Genomic DNA, 18,692 nt, shown 5'->3' on the forward strand with positions numbered 1-18,692 from the left:
TCAACAATAGCATGCATATTTGTTTCATGAAATAGTCATGCTCATTTTTTGCAGGATGCACACATACACAAAGCTTGGGAACGAGCTATACGGTTGAAGACAGAATTATTTTGTGCTCGTCATTATTATGGTCCCTCCAGCGATAGGTACGATAGAGATAGCTACTGCTCCGACTTCAATCTCTCTAGGTGCTTCTTTCCGTCAAGCTTTGTTGCAAAGTATTACTTCATAAAATCCTCATAACCCGTTGATCTATACCGCTCTTTATCGCCTTTCACGAACTCTGGCAAAGGACCAACCATCATATTCGGGCAAGGGTAGAAGAACATTGCCACTGAAATTCTCTCCTTGGCTGGGTGTATCACGGCCCTATGGCCAACACTGGTGAATTTCCCATTACTCATGATCTGCAGAACGAAGGGCACAAGATACATCGGCACAAATCGAGACACAAATGGATCACCCCCCCCCCCCCCCCACCCCCCCCCCCCCCCCCCCCCACACCGAAAAAAAAAACGTTTTCAACGTCAGACCGAGACACCACCACGTATCCTCAAGAAAGCCGCCGACGTTGACGACGAAGGCGCCGTCCATGGCGTCCATGGCGAACCACCTGCCATCCTTGACCTGCAGTCCCTGCACATCGTTGTTCATCTGCAGCAGCAGCGTCATGCCAGACGCGTCGCTGTGCGGCGACAGGCCCAGCACCCGGTCAGCTGCCTGCCGGCACGGCGGGTAGAAGTTCACCCGCATGCCCTGCGGCTGCCCTTGGAACACGCCTCGCAGCACCGCCGGCTCGGTGCCCACGGCCTTGGCCATGAGCTCCAGCAAGCGATACGCTAGCTTTGAGGCAATATGAGTCCACGGAATCCCTGGAATCGATTCGGGTTAAAAAGAAAAGGAGATAGAAGATCAGCAAGATATACAAGTACTGCAGTAGAATTTATCGTTGGATGGATCGGATAATGCATGATCACCTGAAGGATGCAGGGCGAGTAGGCCAGAAGCGCATGTCCCAGGATTCCCTGGGCTGAACAACGAGTAAGAGCATGTCTGTGTTGGCCCCTCGATCTCGGATACGGAGATATCCGACCACTCGCTCAGTGTTGCCGAGTACACACTAACGATGTCGACTATAATGCCAACCATACGCTATAGCTAGAGATAGAAGAATAAAAGGAGAATAGAACACACACAGCAGAGACACTAGCGTTGGCCGAAGCTCTGTATAGGAGATGGCAAATCTGAACTCTATCTCTACTGAGTTGCAGTGGCAAACTATATGTACAACTTTATCCATTTAGTCCTTGTATAGCTACCATGATGCTACAGTTACTAGATGTGACAGCAGGGCTGACTTTGGTGCCTGCCCCTGCTGTGGCTATAGTGCGGTAGGTGAACCATTCGACGCCTACCCCTGCAGCTGCTACAGTGGAACAGCATGGAGCCCTTTTTGACGCCGCCTTTCCCGGCTGCGCATTCACACAAGGGATGCAGAAGATTGTCTAATAATTCGTCCCCTAATTCTTTTGCTACCCTTGAACCCCCTTCATGTTGATCATCTTCTTCAACTCCGTGAGTCGAAGACGGTCGAGTGGCTTGGTGAGGACGTCCGCAAGTTGCCGACCAGTTTCGACGAACTCGATAACGATCTGTCCTCCATCGACACATTCCCTGAGGAAATGGAACTTCATATCGATGTGTTTGCTCCGGTCATGGAGAACCAGATTCTTCACGAGGGCGATGGCGGGCTGGTTGTCCACCATTAGTGCTAGTGGGCGAGCTTCCGTACCGGTCAGCTCGTTCAGCAGCCGGCACAGTCACACAACTTGGCACGCCGCTATGGCCGCTACCACGTACTCTGCCTCGCACGTTAACAACATCACCACCTTCTGTTTCAGCGACAACCATGAAATTGGAGCCGACCCAAGGAAGACGAGCACGCCAGAGGTGCTCCGCCGTCCGTCGATATCCCCCGCCATGTCTGCATCGCTGAACACAGTGAGCTACAGCCTGCTACCTCCTATCTTAGGGAAGACGATCCCTTGATCCACCGTCCCCTTGACGTAGCGCAACAGCCGCTTCACCGCAGCCCAGTGATCCTCTCGAGGATCCTCCATGAAGCGATTGACATAGCCCACGGCGAACGCAATATCCGGCCTCGTGTGGACTAGATAGTGCAAACCACCGATGATGCTTTGGTAGAGTGTTGCATCCACCTTCATCGTGGTACTGGCCTTTGTTAGCTTCAGCCGCTCCTCAATCAAAGTCACGCATGGCTTGCACTCAGCCATGCCGCTCCGCTCCAACAGCTTCGAGGCATACGTGCTCTGACCAAGCGTGAGTGCCTCCTTTCCCTGTCTCACCTCGATGCCGAGGTAGTAGGAGAGCGCCCCGAGATCGCTCATTCGAAAACAAGCAGCCATCTCGCGCTTGAAGCTGTCGATGTCCTCTGCACGCGCACCGGTGATGATAAGTCGTCCACATACACGTCAATGACGAGCTCCTCCTTCCCCCGTCGCCGTGTGTAGAGCGCGTGCTCGGTTGCACACCTTGTGAACCCAAGCTCGCCCAGCGCGGCGTCAAGCTTGGCATTCCATGCTCGTGGGGCCTGCCACAACCCATAGAGTGCCTTGTGGAGTCTGAGCACCCTATTCTCTGCTTCCTTGATGGTGAAACCCGGAGGTTGTCTAACGAAGACCGTCTCCGCCAGCTCACCGTTGAGTAAGGCTAATTTTATGTCTAGGTGATGGATGCGCCAGTCCTTTGCTGCTACCAAGGCTAGTAGCAAACAGATAGACTCTATGCACGCTACTGACGCAAAGACTTCCTCGAAGTCGATGCCCTTGCGCTGAACAAAGCCTCAGGCGACGAGGCACGCCTTGTGCTTGACAATGGCGTCGTGCTCGTCCCGCTTGACCTTGTACACCCACTTTAGGCCGATCGGACGACATCCTGGAGGTGGATCGACGAGCTTCCATGTCTCATTTTCCTCGATCGCATTCATCTCCTCCAGCACTGCACGTCGCTAGTTTCCATCGTGCTTGGTCAGCGCGAACGTGGGTGGTTCCTCTGCACTTATGAGAAGCAGCTCTTGGTCATTGAGCAGCCTACTCGCCAGGCCTGAAGGCTCTGTGCCACCGACGATGTCATCCAGCCTACGGAACCACACTTCCTCACCTTCGTGGATGGCATCCATGAACTCAGTGATGTCACTTGGAGGTGAGGCAAACTCAATCGGCGTTGATGGAGTTCCCTGTTCCGTCGGAGTGCTCGGCACAACACCTGGAGTGCTCGGCACCCTAGCTGTAGTGCTTGGTACTACTCCTGGACTGCTCGTCACCACTCCTAGAGTGGTCTGCACCCCTCCTGGAGTGCATGGCACCCGTCTTGTAGTGGTCGGCACCAATACAAGAACCATCGGTTCTGCTATGGGAATGTTTGGCACCTATCCCGCAGTGGTCGCCACCACTGCAGGACCTCCTGGCTCTAGTCCTGGAGTGCTCGGCATCTCCCCAGGAGTGCTCAGATCTGTTGCTGGAGTGCTCGGCACCCCTCCCGGAGTGCTTGACATCTCTTCCCTAGCGTCTCCACCACCGTGGATGACCAAGTGCTCGATGACAAAGGTGCTGGTGAAGCCGCTAGCTTCCCCTGTGCTTAGACTGTACCAGTCCTAGGCCGCCTTCTCGTCAAACATGACATCGCGTGTCGCAGAACCGACCAATTTATAAGAGTACAAGTACAATGGCAGCCCATAAGCGGTCGCACAGTCATACTTGAACCCATATAAAACCGGTAGTCCATCGAGTACCACGACGGGTCTCGATAAATGATTTACTACAACCAAGATCGTATATGATTCAACATACATGTCACATATTACATAAGGTTCATAGATACATTTTCATTATCAGAGTATGAAATAAAGTTATTACAAACCAAGTTTGATAGATAAAAGCGGAAGCAAATTAAGTTTGAAAGTAGCATTTGCCAACATAGTTTAATATAGTGCCAACATACGATCACAGTCCACAAAAGCATGTAGAAGGATTAATAAAGAAGCCTGCCCAAGGCTTACTCCTCATCCACAGCGGGATAGAAGCAACTCTTGCAATAACCATGATACACAGTGCCATCTACAATAATGGGAAATAAAACCCTGAGTACGAGAAGGTACTCAGCTAGACTTACCCATCATAAACCAGAAATAAAATGACTCCAAGGATCATGCAAGGCTGTATAAGTGGAGATAGCTTGACAACATTTTGCCTAAAAAGCGATTAACTCAGTTATACGGTTATAATTCTGTTATCAAGTTAATTATGACTATCCATCTCTAAATTAGCGACTATCATGTGCCAAACATATGGTATATCATTTTAAGAGCATACAATAGTAACCATAGCTGGTATTGTAATTCCATGTTTATCCAAACCATCATATTCCATAATACAATTACTATGAGGTTGGAGCTAGCCAAGTGTCTCACTAACCGGGAGAGACGGCGATTCAAATTGATTTCAACTAGCTAGGAATTTATTCCTAACACAAACCCGGGTCTACCAGCCACGGTAGCCTTAGGTCACCTTTGGTACAACTCAAGTATACATTTCGCGGGTTCACCCAGCGCCGCACAATCAGGGACACCAAATGCCAGGACGTTCAGGCCCAGCCTGCCCTTAGGCTCAGTCTGGCTCCCCGCACATCCTTACTACCATCCAGAGTGTGCACTCTTACAGAGCAGGGCCCTGCCTGAGTTGAGCTACTCGGCTTCGTGGTCGAAACGAGTTATCCGGCCAGCTAAGTGATATACATGCGTTCAATCTTATCAAAAGGTCCAACAACGGTACAGTCCTTAATCTGCATAGATGGAATCACATGAGTCAACCTACCATAGACTCCGTCTGGCCTCGATTTACATTACCCCATGGTTCTTTTCCATGATAGCAAATATAGCCAACCGTGCTTTGGTATCCACCTATATCTCACAAGTGACAGGAAATCACCCGACTTCTACCGGTCTAAGCATGACTAAGCATATATTCGATCCTGGACCTACATAGGGTAAAGGTATATTTCTGGACAAGGAAAATATATGCATCGAGGGGTTCCAATCAATTCTTATAACCTAATGCCTCAATCATAAAGGACTCGAGCAATATTTTGTAAAATACTGGGGGACTTAAAATGCTCCGGGGCTTGCCTTTTAGAAAGGAAGTGGGGCGGTGGTCAGGGCACTTCGAAAGCTCTTCTAGGGTCTGCTCCTTGCCTTGGAGAGCTGCGGATTGAGGAATCTCCTGCTGGTCCCCTTTCTCTCCTTTGTTGAACTCTAGCAACGTTATCTCCTCTGTCGATCCTAGATGCATGAATATGGCATAAGATATTGCGAATGCATACATGTTGACAAGTATAGTATGATGATACATGATGAATGGATTCTTGTAAGCATTCTAAATAGCATGGTGTTAAAGAAATAACAAGTGCATCACGTTTTACTGAGTATGTGCATATCTATTCTTGATCACTTAATCAACCACTTCAACAATTCCTTTACTACACCACAAAACAGTAGCTACTTGTTTTACTTATAACTGAAGTTCTACTTATCCAAATGTTGTGATCTTGGACTTTCTGGAAAGCTTATAAAATTATCTACAAGTTTCTTTTAATACTCTTACTGTGATTCAAGAGCTATATAGGGCAAACAATTCATTCAATCAAATCTGTCCAGAAAGTAAACCTTTCGGACGGCAAACTTGTATCAGCTAGAACTCAAAAACCCTAAGTCCTATCACTGTGAAAATTTAACACAAGGTAGATTAGTAAGTTATCTACAACTTTGTTATTAACAAGTTTTACAGCAGAGACCATTATCCATATGAAATCATCCACCCAATCAAAACTATACATGCAGTCTTGTATTTAAATGATAAAGCGATAATTGGTTATTTGTATACAATCAATGGCTTCTAAGCCTTACCATTGACATCAACAGTTACTATGCATCATAAGAACCGTATAAAATATCATGCTTAATCACAATCTAATTATTTAAATGCCTTTATTAATTTAATTAAATAATTAGGGTAAATAATAAACATATACTAAATGTACATCATAAATTCTCAGAAAATTATAGTGGACTCCTAAATTCCTAATGCTCACAATAGGCTACTGTGAAATTTTCATACCATTTGCACATATATAACATGCTTTACAAAAATGACAAGCTAGTAATGCCACTTTTAGCAAAAATAGTAAACCCTATAGAAAAGTGTTAAACAATAGATTATATATTTTTCCTAGCACCATAATAGTGCCATACTACTATACAAAAATTTGCATAGCAATATATTATATATTTTTATCCCTACAAATTTCCTTAGAAAAATGCTATTTATTAATGAGTAATTAGAAAGACCATATTTAATTCAAGTTTACAGCAAGCTTATTATTTTTTCTAGCTAGAGCATGTCAATACAAAACCCACAAAATTGGAATCACATTTTTATCATTTTTCTAGCTCAAGATATCAAATTTATAAAATAGTAAACATACAAAAAGCATTTATATAAACACATTTAAATCTCCAATAAAAACATCAGAAACTGTACATATGATATTTTTTATAAAATACTACACTTCCTAAAGAACACAATAAAATTTGGTTCACAATATTTGGATCTCTATAGCTCAACTTATCCATTTTCAAAGATTGCATCTAAATAGGAAATAAATGAACTATCCTACTGCTGTACAGTCAGTGACAACTGGGACCCGCTGTTAGTCGGCCCCATGCGTCAGTGAAACGAAATAGGGCAGCGGCGCTGCTCAACGCTTGCGCGGCCAGAGCTCGTCGACGATGACCTTCATCGGTGACGGCAAGGGGACCTACGTGTTCTACAGAGCAACGCGCGTCGAATGACCTAGGTGGTGGCAGTGAAGGTGTGGCAGAGCATGCTCGTCGCCGACCATGGCGGCACAACAGCACTGCTCTACGGTGCATCGGTCATCACCAGCCACGGCGAAGTCAGGCGAGGCACGCTATAGCATGACGGTGACCATGCGAACATATCTAGATGACCTAGGCGGCTTGAGGCGCTCCGATGAAGCATGGCCATGGCGGTGGCCATGGCGGAGCTCCGGCAAGGATGTACCCACGGTGGTGCAAGGCGAAACACGGCTTACCAACGGTGTGGCTGTGGACGCTGTAGGGCGGGAAAGGTAGAGCAGAGTGAGGCGGAGCTATGAGTGCAACTGATTGGAGAATGGAGTGGCGGTGAGCACGGGCGAACTTGGCGGAGCGGCTGCGACGGCGATGGCGAGCGTAGTGAGCAAAGGAACATGAGGAGGTGAGTGAGAGTGAACGACCGGCTCGATGGTGACTTAAACGCGTTGCTGGTGGCTTGCCGGCCGTCGATGCCTAACGAGTAGGCCCAGCGCCGGTGTACGGCCGCCAGATGGGGCGCGCGGCCATGGCTGGTCACCACACGGCGGGCAGCACCTGTTGTCGGTCGGCCACGATGGCCGTTCAATTCAGTCATCAGCGCTACGATAGACCGACTGACGATGTGATTTCAAAGCAATCAAACTGCAAATCCTTAGCTCCATAGTGCAAACAATCTAAATGAAACTTATAGACCTATGTACCACCTCCAATTACTTTTAAAGAATCATGCGCTAATTCTCAACCGAAACCGAGTAATATCATCCCAAAATTGAGGTTGTCAAACTGTCAGGGTATCTGACTTAGAATTTTTTTGTAAGTGTTGAAAACAGTGCATTGTGGAATTTTGTGAGCCTATTTTAGGCATGTTAGGAGCTAAACTAGCCTATGACCTAAAAATAAAAGTTGTTCCCCTTATCAAATACTATAATTTTGCTTTAGTGACCACATCCATGCAAGGTCTCTATCATATAGTTCAAACTTGGTCAAACCCATTACATTCAAATGATGACTTGTACATGAACTATGACTTAGTGACCAATTTAGCCCTAACCATGAATACCAAAGTTGTTCATAATGATATTCTAAACATGTTTAAGCTATTTGTAAGGTCACACAATCATTTCATGCATTGGTTACACATAAAGCTTTCTAGGTCAACATGCATAGCATCACTTAAGTACTTGATCATACAAAATGATCTTCATGAACCATGTTCCCTTTGTCATGCTAGTGTAGCTAAAATGTTTTAGTGACTAACATCAACCATCTACATGTATTCACTCATGATCACATGCATAAATACAAAGAAACATAAAATAACAAGCATGTTTCATATGTTTCAATCACATGTTTCAAATGTAAGAGCTCAAATATGAATGCTTGATGCTCATGCTCATGCACTGCAAGTCAATTTATGCAAGGCTAACACCTAGGGTGTTACAACCCCTTTCCCTTATAAAAATCTCATCCCGAGATTTGCAAGACCTACCATTCTTGGAAAAAGGCGGGATAAACCTCTCGTAAATAGTCCTCTCGTTCCCACGTAGCATCTTGTTCACTGTGATTGTTCCACACCACCTTATAGAACTTAATAATCTTATTCCGTGTTACTCTTTCCATCTCTTCTAACACTCGGATTGGCTTTTCTTCATAGGTCAAATCCAAATGAAGTTTTATGTTGGTGGGTGCAATAGCTTCTTCAGGTACACGAAGACATTTCTTCAACCGAGAAACATGGAAGATATTGAATATTGCACTCTATCGATGTTTTACCACCGATAGCCTACCACGGGGGTACCCAGGACAGTTGTTCGGGCTTCGGCGAATAGCGGAATTTGGCGGTTACGCAAAGAGACTCATGATTTATACTGGCTTAGGCCCTCGACTTGGTCGAGTAATAACCTTACGTCTAGTTTTGGCGTTAGCCTGTTTGTGTTGTATTGCTCTGAGTATCGGGTATCTGTCCTCTTCCTACAATGGGTACCCTCGCCAGCCCTTTATAGTCCAGGCGCTGAGAGGCATTGTTTGTGTCCTATTCGGATACAAGGTCAGAGTCCTAAGCTACGCTTCGGGCGCCTTTCCTTGTATAGTTTGAGTTGGAGTTTCGGTTTTGCACGTTGCTTTGCTTCGCGTTCTTCTTGGCAATTGGGCTGTAGGCCTTGTTACTAAGGCCTACCTCCCTGTAGTATGGTCTATGGGGGGCCCGTAGGGTTCCCCATCGACAAGCCCCCGAGCATTTCATGATTGAGCTTCAAGGGCCGAGTTGTTGTAGTCTTGATCCGGGTCCTTCTTGAAGTGAAATCTTAAGATGGTCTTCTTTGATTCTTTTTTTGGCTGATGTGCACTTTTGCTTGATGTCCTCTGGGTTCTTTTTCCTTTGAGTGCAGCGAGTGCAATTTTGCAAAAAATTGCACTCATTGAGTGTAGCCCCCGAGCCTCTTGTTTTTTTTGGTACAAAAAAGCTAGAGGGTCAAAAAATTTGAAAATATGTTTTTCTGTGGTAGGTACTTGCAGCCCCCGAGCCTTCTCTGAGTTCTTTTCTTTCGAAAAGAAATTGGATGAAGGGTCTTGATGTGTTGTCATTTGTTGTAGTCTTGAGTTCTTGTATTCTTGGTCCTTCATCTTTAAATCTGAGCCCCCGGGCATAGTTGAAGTGAATGCCGAGCCCCTGAGCTTAGTGTTTGACTAAGCCGTGATGTTCTTCTGAGTTGTTTTTATTCATCCAGGTCATTTCTAGACTTCTCTGGTTCTTGATGTACCTCTTCTAGGTTGTTTGCACTTCGTCCATGTTCTTTCTGAACTTGCATGTACCTCATCCAGGTTGTTTTCTGATCACTCTAGGTTATTTTTTTTCTTGATTTCTATTCCCAATATGGGTTCTTTCTGATCTTGACTTGATCTTTGTCTCTCCTTGTTGGGGTTCTTTTCTGATCAATCCGGATTCTTTCTAAGCTTGTCTTGGTTCTTGCCGCACCTTGTCGGGGTTCTTTTTTGATCAATCTGGGTTCTTTCTAAGCTTGTCTTGGTTCTTATCGTACCTCATCGAGGTTCTTTTTTTGATCAAACCAGGTTGTTTCTTGACTTATCTGAGTAAAGTAGTTCTCAGGAGCGTGTTTTTCCTGATCTCATGGTACAGATGTAGCTTTCCTGCATGTTAAACATAAAAATATGTTGTAAATGACATTCTAGATATAAAGTGGGGAGCATGTCCCATATTTGAATAATCAATCAGGAGCAGGCCCCGGCATTATGAAATGCATATAAACTTTTTGTGTCTTGCTCTTGCTAGGCCATGCAAATTCCTCAGGTAGTGTCCTGTTACGTTTAAGCACTTGAATCTCTGGCGTATGGTTCAGAGGTTCATGACATGACCATGTGAGCCTGGCACTTGGTTCGTGACCGTCCATGTGAGTAGACAAGCTTCATGGATTAAGGCGTGTTCTACCTGAGGAATTCGGTGACCGTTAAGAGAAGACCTAGAGCACTATGTTTGCTCGCATGATGATTTTTTGTATCTTGAGCACTATGTTTGCTCGTATGATGATTTGACTTTAGAGCACTATGTTTGCTCGCATGATGATTTTTGTGTCTTCCCAGAGACATATATGAATAATATCTAAAATATATAAAAAATGAGACGTGACTTAGCTTGGTTCGTGGCCGCGTTGTCGATCGCCGCAGCCAAATAGTCTATTAGTGTGGCATGGAGCTGAGTGGAGCCGAGTTATTGTAAGTAGACTTGATAACTTTCTGTCACCTAATGTAGTCGAACACCTTGACATTGTTCGGGTAGTTCTGTCTTGACACTTTGGTGTTGTGGAGTGCTTGTGCCGCTTCTTGAGCGAAGTAGTCGATCGTACCACTCTTGGGGTAGGCGACCGAGCTGTTGGAGTGCTTGAGCCGCTTCTTGGGCGAAGTAGTCGATCGTACCACTCTTGGGGTAGGCGACCGAGTTATTGGAGTGTTTGTGTCGCTTCTTGGGCGAAGTAGTCGATCGTACCTGAAGCGACCCTGATTTCCGCGAAGGGAAATCCACAGCGTCGAAGTGTAATAAGACCGTTGTAGATCATATTACCCAAATTCTAGTCGAATATCACATCCATACAACGATAATATCATAGTACAAATAGTGCGGAATTACATAAATTATTACATCGCCGCATTGGCGGAATCAAAAGTAGCATTCATTCAGAACAGCTTGAAGATAAGATTGCCAAACTCGAGCGTAGGCATGAACCCCTCAACCGTCAGACTCCTCGGAGCTATACTCCTCAGCAGAACCTGTGTGCCAAAACTTATCAGTACGATTTGTACTGGCCACTCCCAACCCTATGAGCTTTGCTTTGTGGAAATTGGATGCAAGTTGGATATAATCAAAAGGAACCTATAAGGCTGGGGTTTCCTATGTATTAGCATATCATGTATTTAATAACAGTTGGTCAAGTTTTAACACCATTCACACACCCATTCCACCCCATTCCCATTCCAGAGCTAGGTTTCGATCCTGGAATCGATATACCACCATCTCCACACCATCACTATAACCATACCATCGCTCAGTTGACAGGCCAACTCCCTCTCGGCACTGTCTCAAGGCCCATAGCCCCTGGCTATGTCCGACACCCTCTCTTGGTGGAAGAAGAGAATGACTCGTCTCACTATCTAGTTTAAGCGAAACCTAGGAAAGGTCCATAGCCGACAAGTCGGCACATGTATCGATCGATCAACCATATACTCTACAGAGGTTTTACATAACCACAAGATCCGCCTTACTCGCTGACCGTCGTCAACTAGGCTGATTCCGGCCGCTTGCTCGCCTAGGATAATGCCACTCTACCATTCAGCCCTGGTTCACCCCAAGTCTAGCCTAGGGTGGCTGAAACTATGAGTCATGAGCCGGGTCCACAAGGTCTCCATGAAGTCTCAGAAGGGTGTGGGGGAAATCATCCGCACCCCGTACCTCCTTATACTATCCGCTATCAACCTAGCAGTAGTGGCAATATCCTACTAATAGTCTGGCCGTCCCGCACCATATAGGGTGAGTGGTACATAAGGCTTCCCGGTGAATCTGAGTACTAGTAAGTCCTTAGGGATGACCAAGCCAGAATGTCTCCATCAGGGTTTCCATTTACCGTGCCACCACAACACCTCCATCCCGGGCTCCACCCGTCACAGGTTCACACCCAGGTCCACCTCATATACCATTTTACCCACCATAGGTATCCATTCTAGGGGTGCCCAGGTAGCACCCCATGGCAAGACTTGCCCTAGGCTCATCGTATACTCCAACTTGGTCGACACAACCCTCACCCTCCACACACCCAAGTCACACACGCAACACTCTCCCCATAGTCTTGTTATCACCCATTTCCACCATGCATCAATGTAGTATAAGCATAGTAGAAGTGCAAGCAATGAAATGTAGTAGTAAGCGTGTGTCTAGCCTAATAGCAGGGTATGCAGGGGTAAGGTTGTGTCAAGGTAAAGGCCATCAAGTAAGCATTCTACCATGCAAGTCCTATCATAGTATGATTATATCCGTAAAGTAAAGCAATAGCAGTTCTATATTAGCCATGCGTAATAGGTGCTACGAGATTGGGTGGGATGTGGCACCTTTAGTGTAGTCGTCTCCGTTCTCCTCATGGTACTCATGGTCCTCGTCCGTCAAGTTCTCCTCCGAGTCTGCATCGTTCGCATTATAGTCGCGTTAGCGACGTCTATAGAATAGCACAAAGAAGCAATGTAAATTCAAAAGAGCCAAATGCACTCAAACATGGGTTCATTGCGTAGAGCTCGATTTTAGATGTATTTTGGTCCTAGTTTCGTATTTTTCTGAGGTCATATGAATGAGTTATGAATTTTTGAAGTTTAAATCATTTCTGAAAATGAAAAAGGCTGAATTAATCATGGGCTGACACATGTCACGCTGTGACTGGTCCACGTGGCATGCTGACATCAGCATGACGTCATCGTCTCGGTTCCGACCTGACAGGTGGGGTCCAGCTGATGTCAGCATGACGTCATCATGATGTCATCAACGCCGTCAGTTCCGACAGGTGGGGCCAGAGGCTATTGGGTCACTGACAGGTGGGTCCGGTCAAAGTCAATGTCAGTCAACGGTGGGTGAACGGTCAACGGTCAATGGTCATCGGTCAGGGTCACTGACATGTGGGGCCTGGCTGCTGACGTCAGCAACTGATGTCACCATGACGTGAGCATGGCATCACCCCGGTTGCGTTGGCTTCTGACATGTGGGTCCTGTGTGACATCGGCATGACGTCAGCATCTGACGTGTGGGTCTAGAGTGTCCGTGTCACTAACATGTGGGGCCAGGTCAACGGTCAACGTTGACCGGTCAACGGTCAATACGGGCCGGGTTCAAACTGGGCCTAGACAGGGCTGGATTTGGGCCGGTCTGGGCCGGGCTGACCCGGACACGTGGTGTGCTGTGGCGCTGCCACGTGGCGCAGTTGGGCTCTTACTGGGCTTAGTTTCCTTGCTGTGGGCATGAGCGCGGCTCACGGTGGACCCAAGTTCACGGTCCATGGACCTAAGGCAGGGTACATGGTGGACCGAGTCCATTGTCATTTCCCCTCAGCTCGGCTCATGTGCACTGGGTGCAGGGCTGCGCTGCTCAACTCACCCCTCCTCCCCTGTTTCTTCCACGGCGCGCTCCCACCGGTGACGTGCTCACCGGCGAGCTTCCACAACGGCTCAGGCATCCAATTGAGGTGGGGAAAAGCCTCCCCGCGCCATGGCGACTGCAACGGTGGGGTCAGGGCGACGGATGGTGCTTCCTAAGTCACTGGTCATGGCAAATGGCGGCTCGAGCACAATCGGCATGCGGGAATGGCGCGGGTGCAGCGGCATTGGCTGATTCTATGGTGTGCGTGGGCGTCACAATGCTCCAGCGGGCATGTTGGGTAGGTCGAGGGGTCCTCCAGGGCCTCCGGTGGCTTTGGCCACGGCGGCAGCCTTTCGATCACGTCGGCGGCGTCGGTGTGGGGGCTATGGCCTCAGAGGGGCATCACAGTGGGGTGTGTAGGCTCCTACAGATCCATGTGGACATGGCGAGGGCGTCCAGAGCTTAAGGCAGGACTTCCGGTTCCTAGGTGGCCAGTAGGGACGTCCCGGCGGCCACGACGATGTAGTGATGATGGCGAGGCGCGCGGGTGAACCACGGGGCTCCAGCGGGGTGGTCATGGCATGGTCACGGATGTGTGAGTGGGTGCGTGTGTTCCCAACAGCCGGAGACGGCCCTAGCCTACGCGCTCCAGGTGTGGAGTGCCATGGCCGACAAGATGAAGTTTGGTGGCGGTGGGCAGAGAGGGACCGGAAGGGGCTCACCATGGGTGTTGTGGAAGAGGGGATAGCGGTGCAGTGAAGAGTTGCAGCCGTGTAGCTCCGGAAGCTGTGCAGTGCCGACCCATGACCGTGACGATAACGTCGGCATCGTCTTCGGCTCCGATGACCTCTTTCCCCGTAGCGGCTTCGGCATTTTTCTCCCCCCTTTCTTCCCCTTCTCCCCCTTCTCTCTTGGTTCGGGTGCGCAATGGATGGCCACCACGGTGGCGGCGGGGTGATGAGACGAGCTAGGGCAACCGGGACCGGGGCTCTTATAGCCGAGCTCGACCATGGAGCCTGGCGTTCGGCGGCTGGAGATTGAGGAGGATCAGAGGCGTGCATCTCATCCAACGACCGTGCGTGGTTGCGTGGGCGCGGCGCCAAGGGGACAAGGCCATGCCCTAGGCGTGACCCCTGGCCCACCCTGCCACCGTTGTCGAGCGCCGGTCGCGTAGGCGGTTGAGGCGTGGGTGAGGAAGACAACACTGTAAACAGGGTGGCTGACATGCGGGGTCCAGCGGGCAGTGGCTTCGAGCGTGGCAGACGGGTGCACGGGCGTGGGCGACGCGCTGGGCCAGCTCGTGGGCCGCGCACGCGTGCTGGGAAGACAGAAAGGGTTGGTAGGCCGGTTGGGCCGGCTGGCTAGCGCGGGCCGAGCAGCTGGCTGGGAGGCCTACTTCTTCTTTTCTTTTATCCGTTTTTCATTTCTTTTCCATTGTTTGAATTCAAATTTGGTTTAGAATTTGAATTCAAAACTGATGTAGCTTATTCATTGGAGTTTAGGGAATTTTGTTTAGCTATTTTGTATAACAAAAATAGATGTAGTTTTGTTATACAAAAATAGAAATAATTCTCTTTTTTAATCTTTTATTCCTTTCTTTGATTAATTTGTTGCTTCATGGTTTATTACTTCAAAGGAGTTGATAAGCATAACATAAAGCAAATAGAATTCTAGATCATAATTTGATTTAACAATGTATGCAATACTTTATTTGTTATCATTTAAATAAACACAATTAACAAATGATATGCCATGCTTATGTGTTGACTTGGGTTGAGGTTAGACCTAATGCATCTTTTAGGTTGGGTTTCTATACATGACACTCATCATCACATGGGAGTTTTGAGAAAAAATTTGTAGTTGGTATTTTAGGTGTGTGGATTTTTGGGTTGTTATAGTCCTACCCCCTTTACAGAATCTCGTCCTTGAGATTAAAGCGTAACGTACTCTTCGAAGAGGTAAGGATATCGTAGCCGGAGGTCAGACTCTTTTTTCCATGTTGCTTCTCTCTCAGTGTGATTACACCATTGGATCTTGCACATAGGAATAGTCTTGCTTCGGGTCTCTTTGGTATCTCTGCCCAGAATTCTGATAGGATGTTCTTTATACTCAAGTGTATCTTGAATGTCAAGCGTATCAGTTGGAACTACTTCACTGGGCACTCTCATACACTTGCGTAGCTGTGAGACATGAAATACGGGATGTACACCCATCAATTCCTCAGGTAGCTCAAGTCTGTAGGCGAGCTTTCCAATCCTCTTGCAAATCTTGTATGGGCCAACAAATCTAGGGGCAAGCTTTCCTTTCACATGGAATCTGACAATTTCATGTAGCGGGGATACCTTGAGATAGACGAAGTCCCCCACATTGAACACAAGTTCTCTTCTCCTTTTATCAGCATAACTCTTGTATCAACTTTGTGCAATTCTCAAATTCTCCTTCACTTGAGCAACTCCTTCTTCTGCATCTTGAATCTTAGCGGAGTCAAAGAACGTTCTTTCTCCTGGTTGGGACCACATCAAAGGTGTCTTACAAGGTCTGCCATATAGAGCTTCAAATGGCGACATCTTGATACTAGCTTGGTAGCTGTTGTTGTAAGAGAACTCTGCATAAGGTAGGCATTTCTCCCAATCAGAGCCATAATTCAGTACACTAGCGCGAAGCATGTCTTCTAAGATCTGATTTACTCGTTCTGTCTGTCCATCTATCTGTGGGTGATAAGCGGTACTGAAATCAAGTTTGGTTCCAATGGACTTGTGCAGAGCTTCCTAGAATTGGGACACAAACTGAGGACCACGATCAGATACAATACTAGAAGGAGCTCCATGCAGTCTGAGAATGTGCTCAACATATAAATCTACTAATTTTTCAGCATTGGTCTTGGTCTTAACTGGTACAAAGTGAGCAATCTTGGTTAAATGATCGACAATCACCCAGATGGAATCATTGCCTTTCTGTGAACGGGGCAATCCAACTATGAAATCCATGGATATGTTCTCCCATTTCCACTCGGGAATGTCAAGAGGCTTCAGCCTACCTACAGGCCTTTGATGTTCAACCTTGACTCTATTACAGGTGTTACATCGTGCCACATGTCCTGCAATGTCTATCTTCATGCCTTTCCACTAGAAGTGTTTCTTCAAGTCTTGATACATCTTTGAACCTCTAGGGTGAATACAGTACTTGGAATCATGGGCTTCTGACAGAATTTCCTCTTGTAGTACTGGGTCAGATGGAACACAGATTCTATTCTTGAACTAGATGGTTCCTTGTTCATCTTCTTGGTGGTTGGTCTTGTAGCCTAGTTTCATCAGGCCACGGAGATACTCAATCTCTTCACAACTTTTCTGAGCATGACGGATGCGATCTGTGAGATGATACTATATGCGGAGCTCATTCAGCAAGCCATGCGGTAGTATTTCAAGTTGGAAATCATCAATCTCTTCCTTGAGCTCAGGTGGTACGGATTCAGTGATCAAAGTGTGATAGTAACTCTTACGGCTGAGGGCATCTGCGACTACATTAGCTTTTCCTGGATGATAGTGAATTTCCAGGTCGTAGTCCTTGATCAACTCTAGCCATCAGCGTTGCCTCATATTCAGATCTTCCTGAGTGAAAAAGTACTTCAAGCTCTTATGATCAGTGTAGATATCACACTTGTTGCCTATCAAGTAGTGCCTCTAGATCTTTAGAGCATGCACAACTGCTGCTAACTCGAGATCATGAGTAGGGTAACGGTTCTCGTGTTCTTTCAACTGTCGAGAAGCATAAGCTATTACTCTTCCATCTTGCATCAATACACAACCAAGTCCTTGACGGGATGCATCACAATAGGCCATGAAATCTTTGCTGATATCAGGCAATGCTAGCATAGGAGTTGTGGTAAGCTTCTGTTTTAATTCCTAGAAGCTTTGTTCGCACTCGGGCGTCCATTCAAACTCCTTGGTCTTCTTTAGAAGATTGGTCATTGGATGGGTTATCTTGGAGAAGTTTTCGATGAATCGGCGATAATATCTAGCCAATCCCAAGAAACTTCTGACTTCTGTCACATTACGGGGTTGTTCCCATTCTTGCATAGCTTCAATCTTAGCTAGGTCAACTGCAACACCTTTAGCTGATAGTACATGGCCTAGGAAGGCAACTTCCTGTAGCCAAAACTCACATTTGCTAAACTTTGCGTAGAGCTGATGTTGGGCTAGTTTCTCAAGTACAGTTCTCAGATGATGTTCATGTTCTTCAGCGGTGGGTGAATAGACAAGGATGTCATCAATGAATACTACCACAAACTTATCCAGATCATCCATGAAAACCTTATTCATCATGTTCATGAAGTATGCGGGTGCATTCATGAGTCCAAAGGATACCATAGTGAACTCAAACTGCCCATACCTAGTCACGAAAGCTGTCTTCTGGATGTCACTCTCTCGAATCTTCATCTAATGATAGCCAGATCTGAGATCAATCTTAGAGAAATACTTGGCACCTCTAAGCTGATCAAGCAGATCATCAATCCTCGGCAGAGGGTACTTGTTCTTGATGGTGACTGTGTTCAAGTTCTGGTAATCAATGCATATTCTCATTGAGCCATCCTTCTTCTTAACAAACAGAACAGGGGATCCCCAGGGTGAAGCACTGGGTCTGATATATCCCTTCGAGATGAGCTCATCAAGCTATTTCTTGAGCTCAGCCAGTTCATCAACTGACATGTGATAGGGTCTCTTGGCAATGGGTCCTGTTCCCGGCAAGAGATCAATGATGAACTCTACATCACGGTCTGGTGGCATACCCGGTAATTCTTCAGGGAATACATCGGGATAGTCTCTGACCACAGGCACATCATGAACTGTCTTCTCCTCTTTCTGTGATTCTGAACTTGCTTTAAGAGCACACAAGATAGATGTGGACTTTCCGGACTGGGGTTCACATCTAATGACTTGGCCTGATGGGTGGGTCACTTGGACATATCTAGGTGAACATGATATGATACCTCGGTGAATGGTTAACCAATCCATACCTAAGATGACATCTAGATTTGTGGAAGGTAATAGGGTTAGGTTGGCTTTAAAGATAAGACCCTCAATGGTAAGACTCACTCCCTTACAGATGTAGGTGCATTTT

General features: G+C 46.9%; 1 pseudogene; it reads right to left on the minus strand.

Annotated features, from left to right (window-relative positions):
* Positions 1-221: 221 nt before the first annotated feature.
* Positions 222-18,692, minus strand: part of LOC136497307 (2-oxoglutarate-dependent dioxygenase 11-like) — a 35,662-nt pseudogene continuing 17,191 nt past the window's right edge.

Source organism: Miscanthus floridulus, chromosome 1, assembly GCF_019320115.1.
Source record: "Miscanthus floridulus cultivar M001 chromosome 1, ASM1932011v1, whole genome shotgun sequence".
NCBI lineage: Eukaryota > Viridiplantae > Streptophyta > Magnoliopsida > Poales > Poaceae > Miscanthus > Miscanthus floridulus.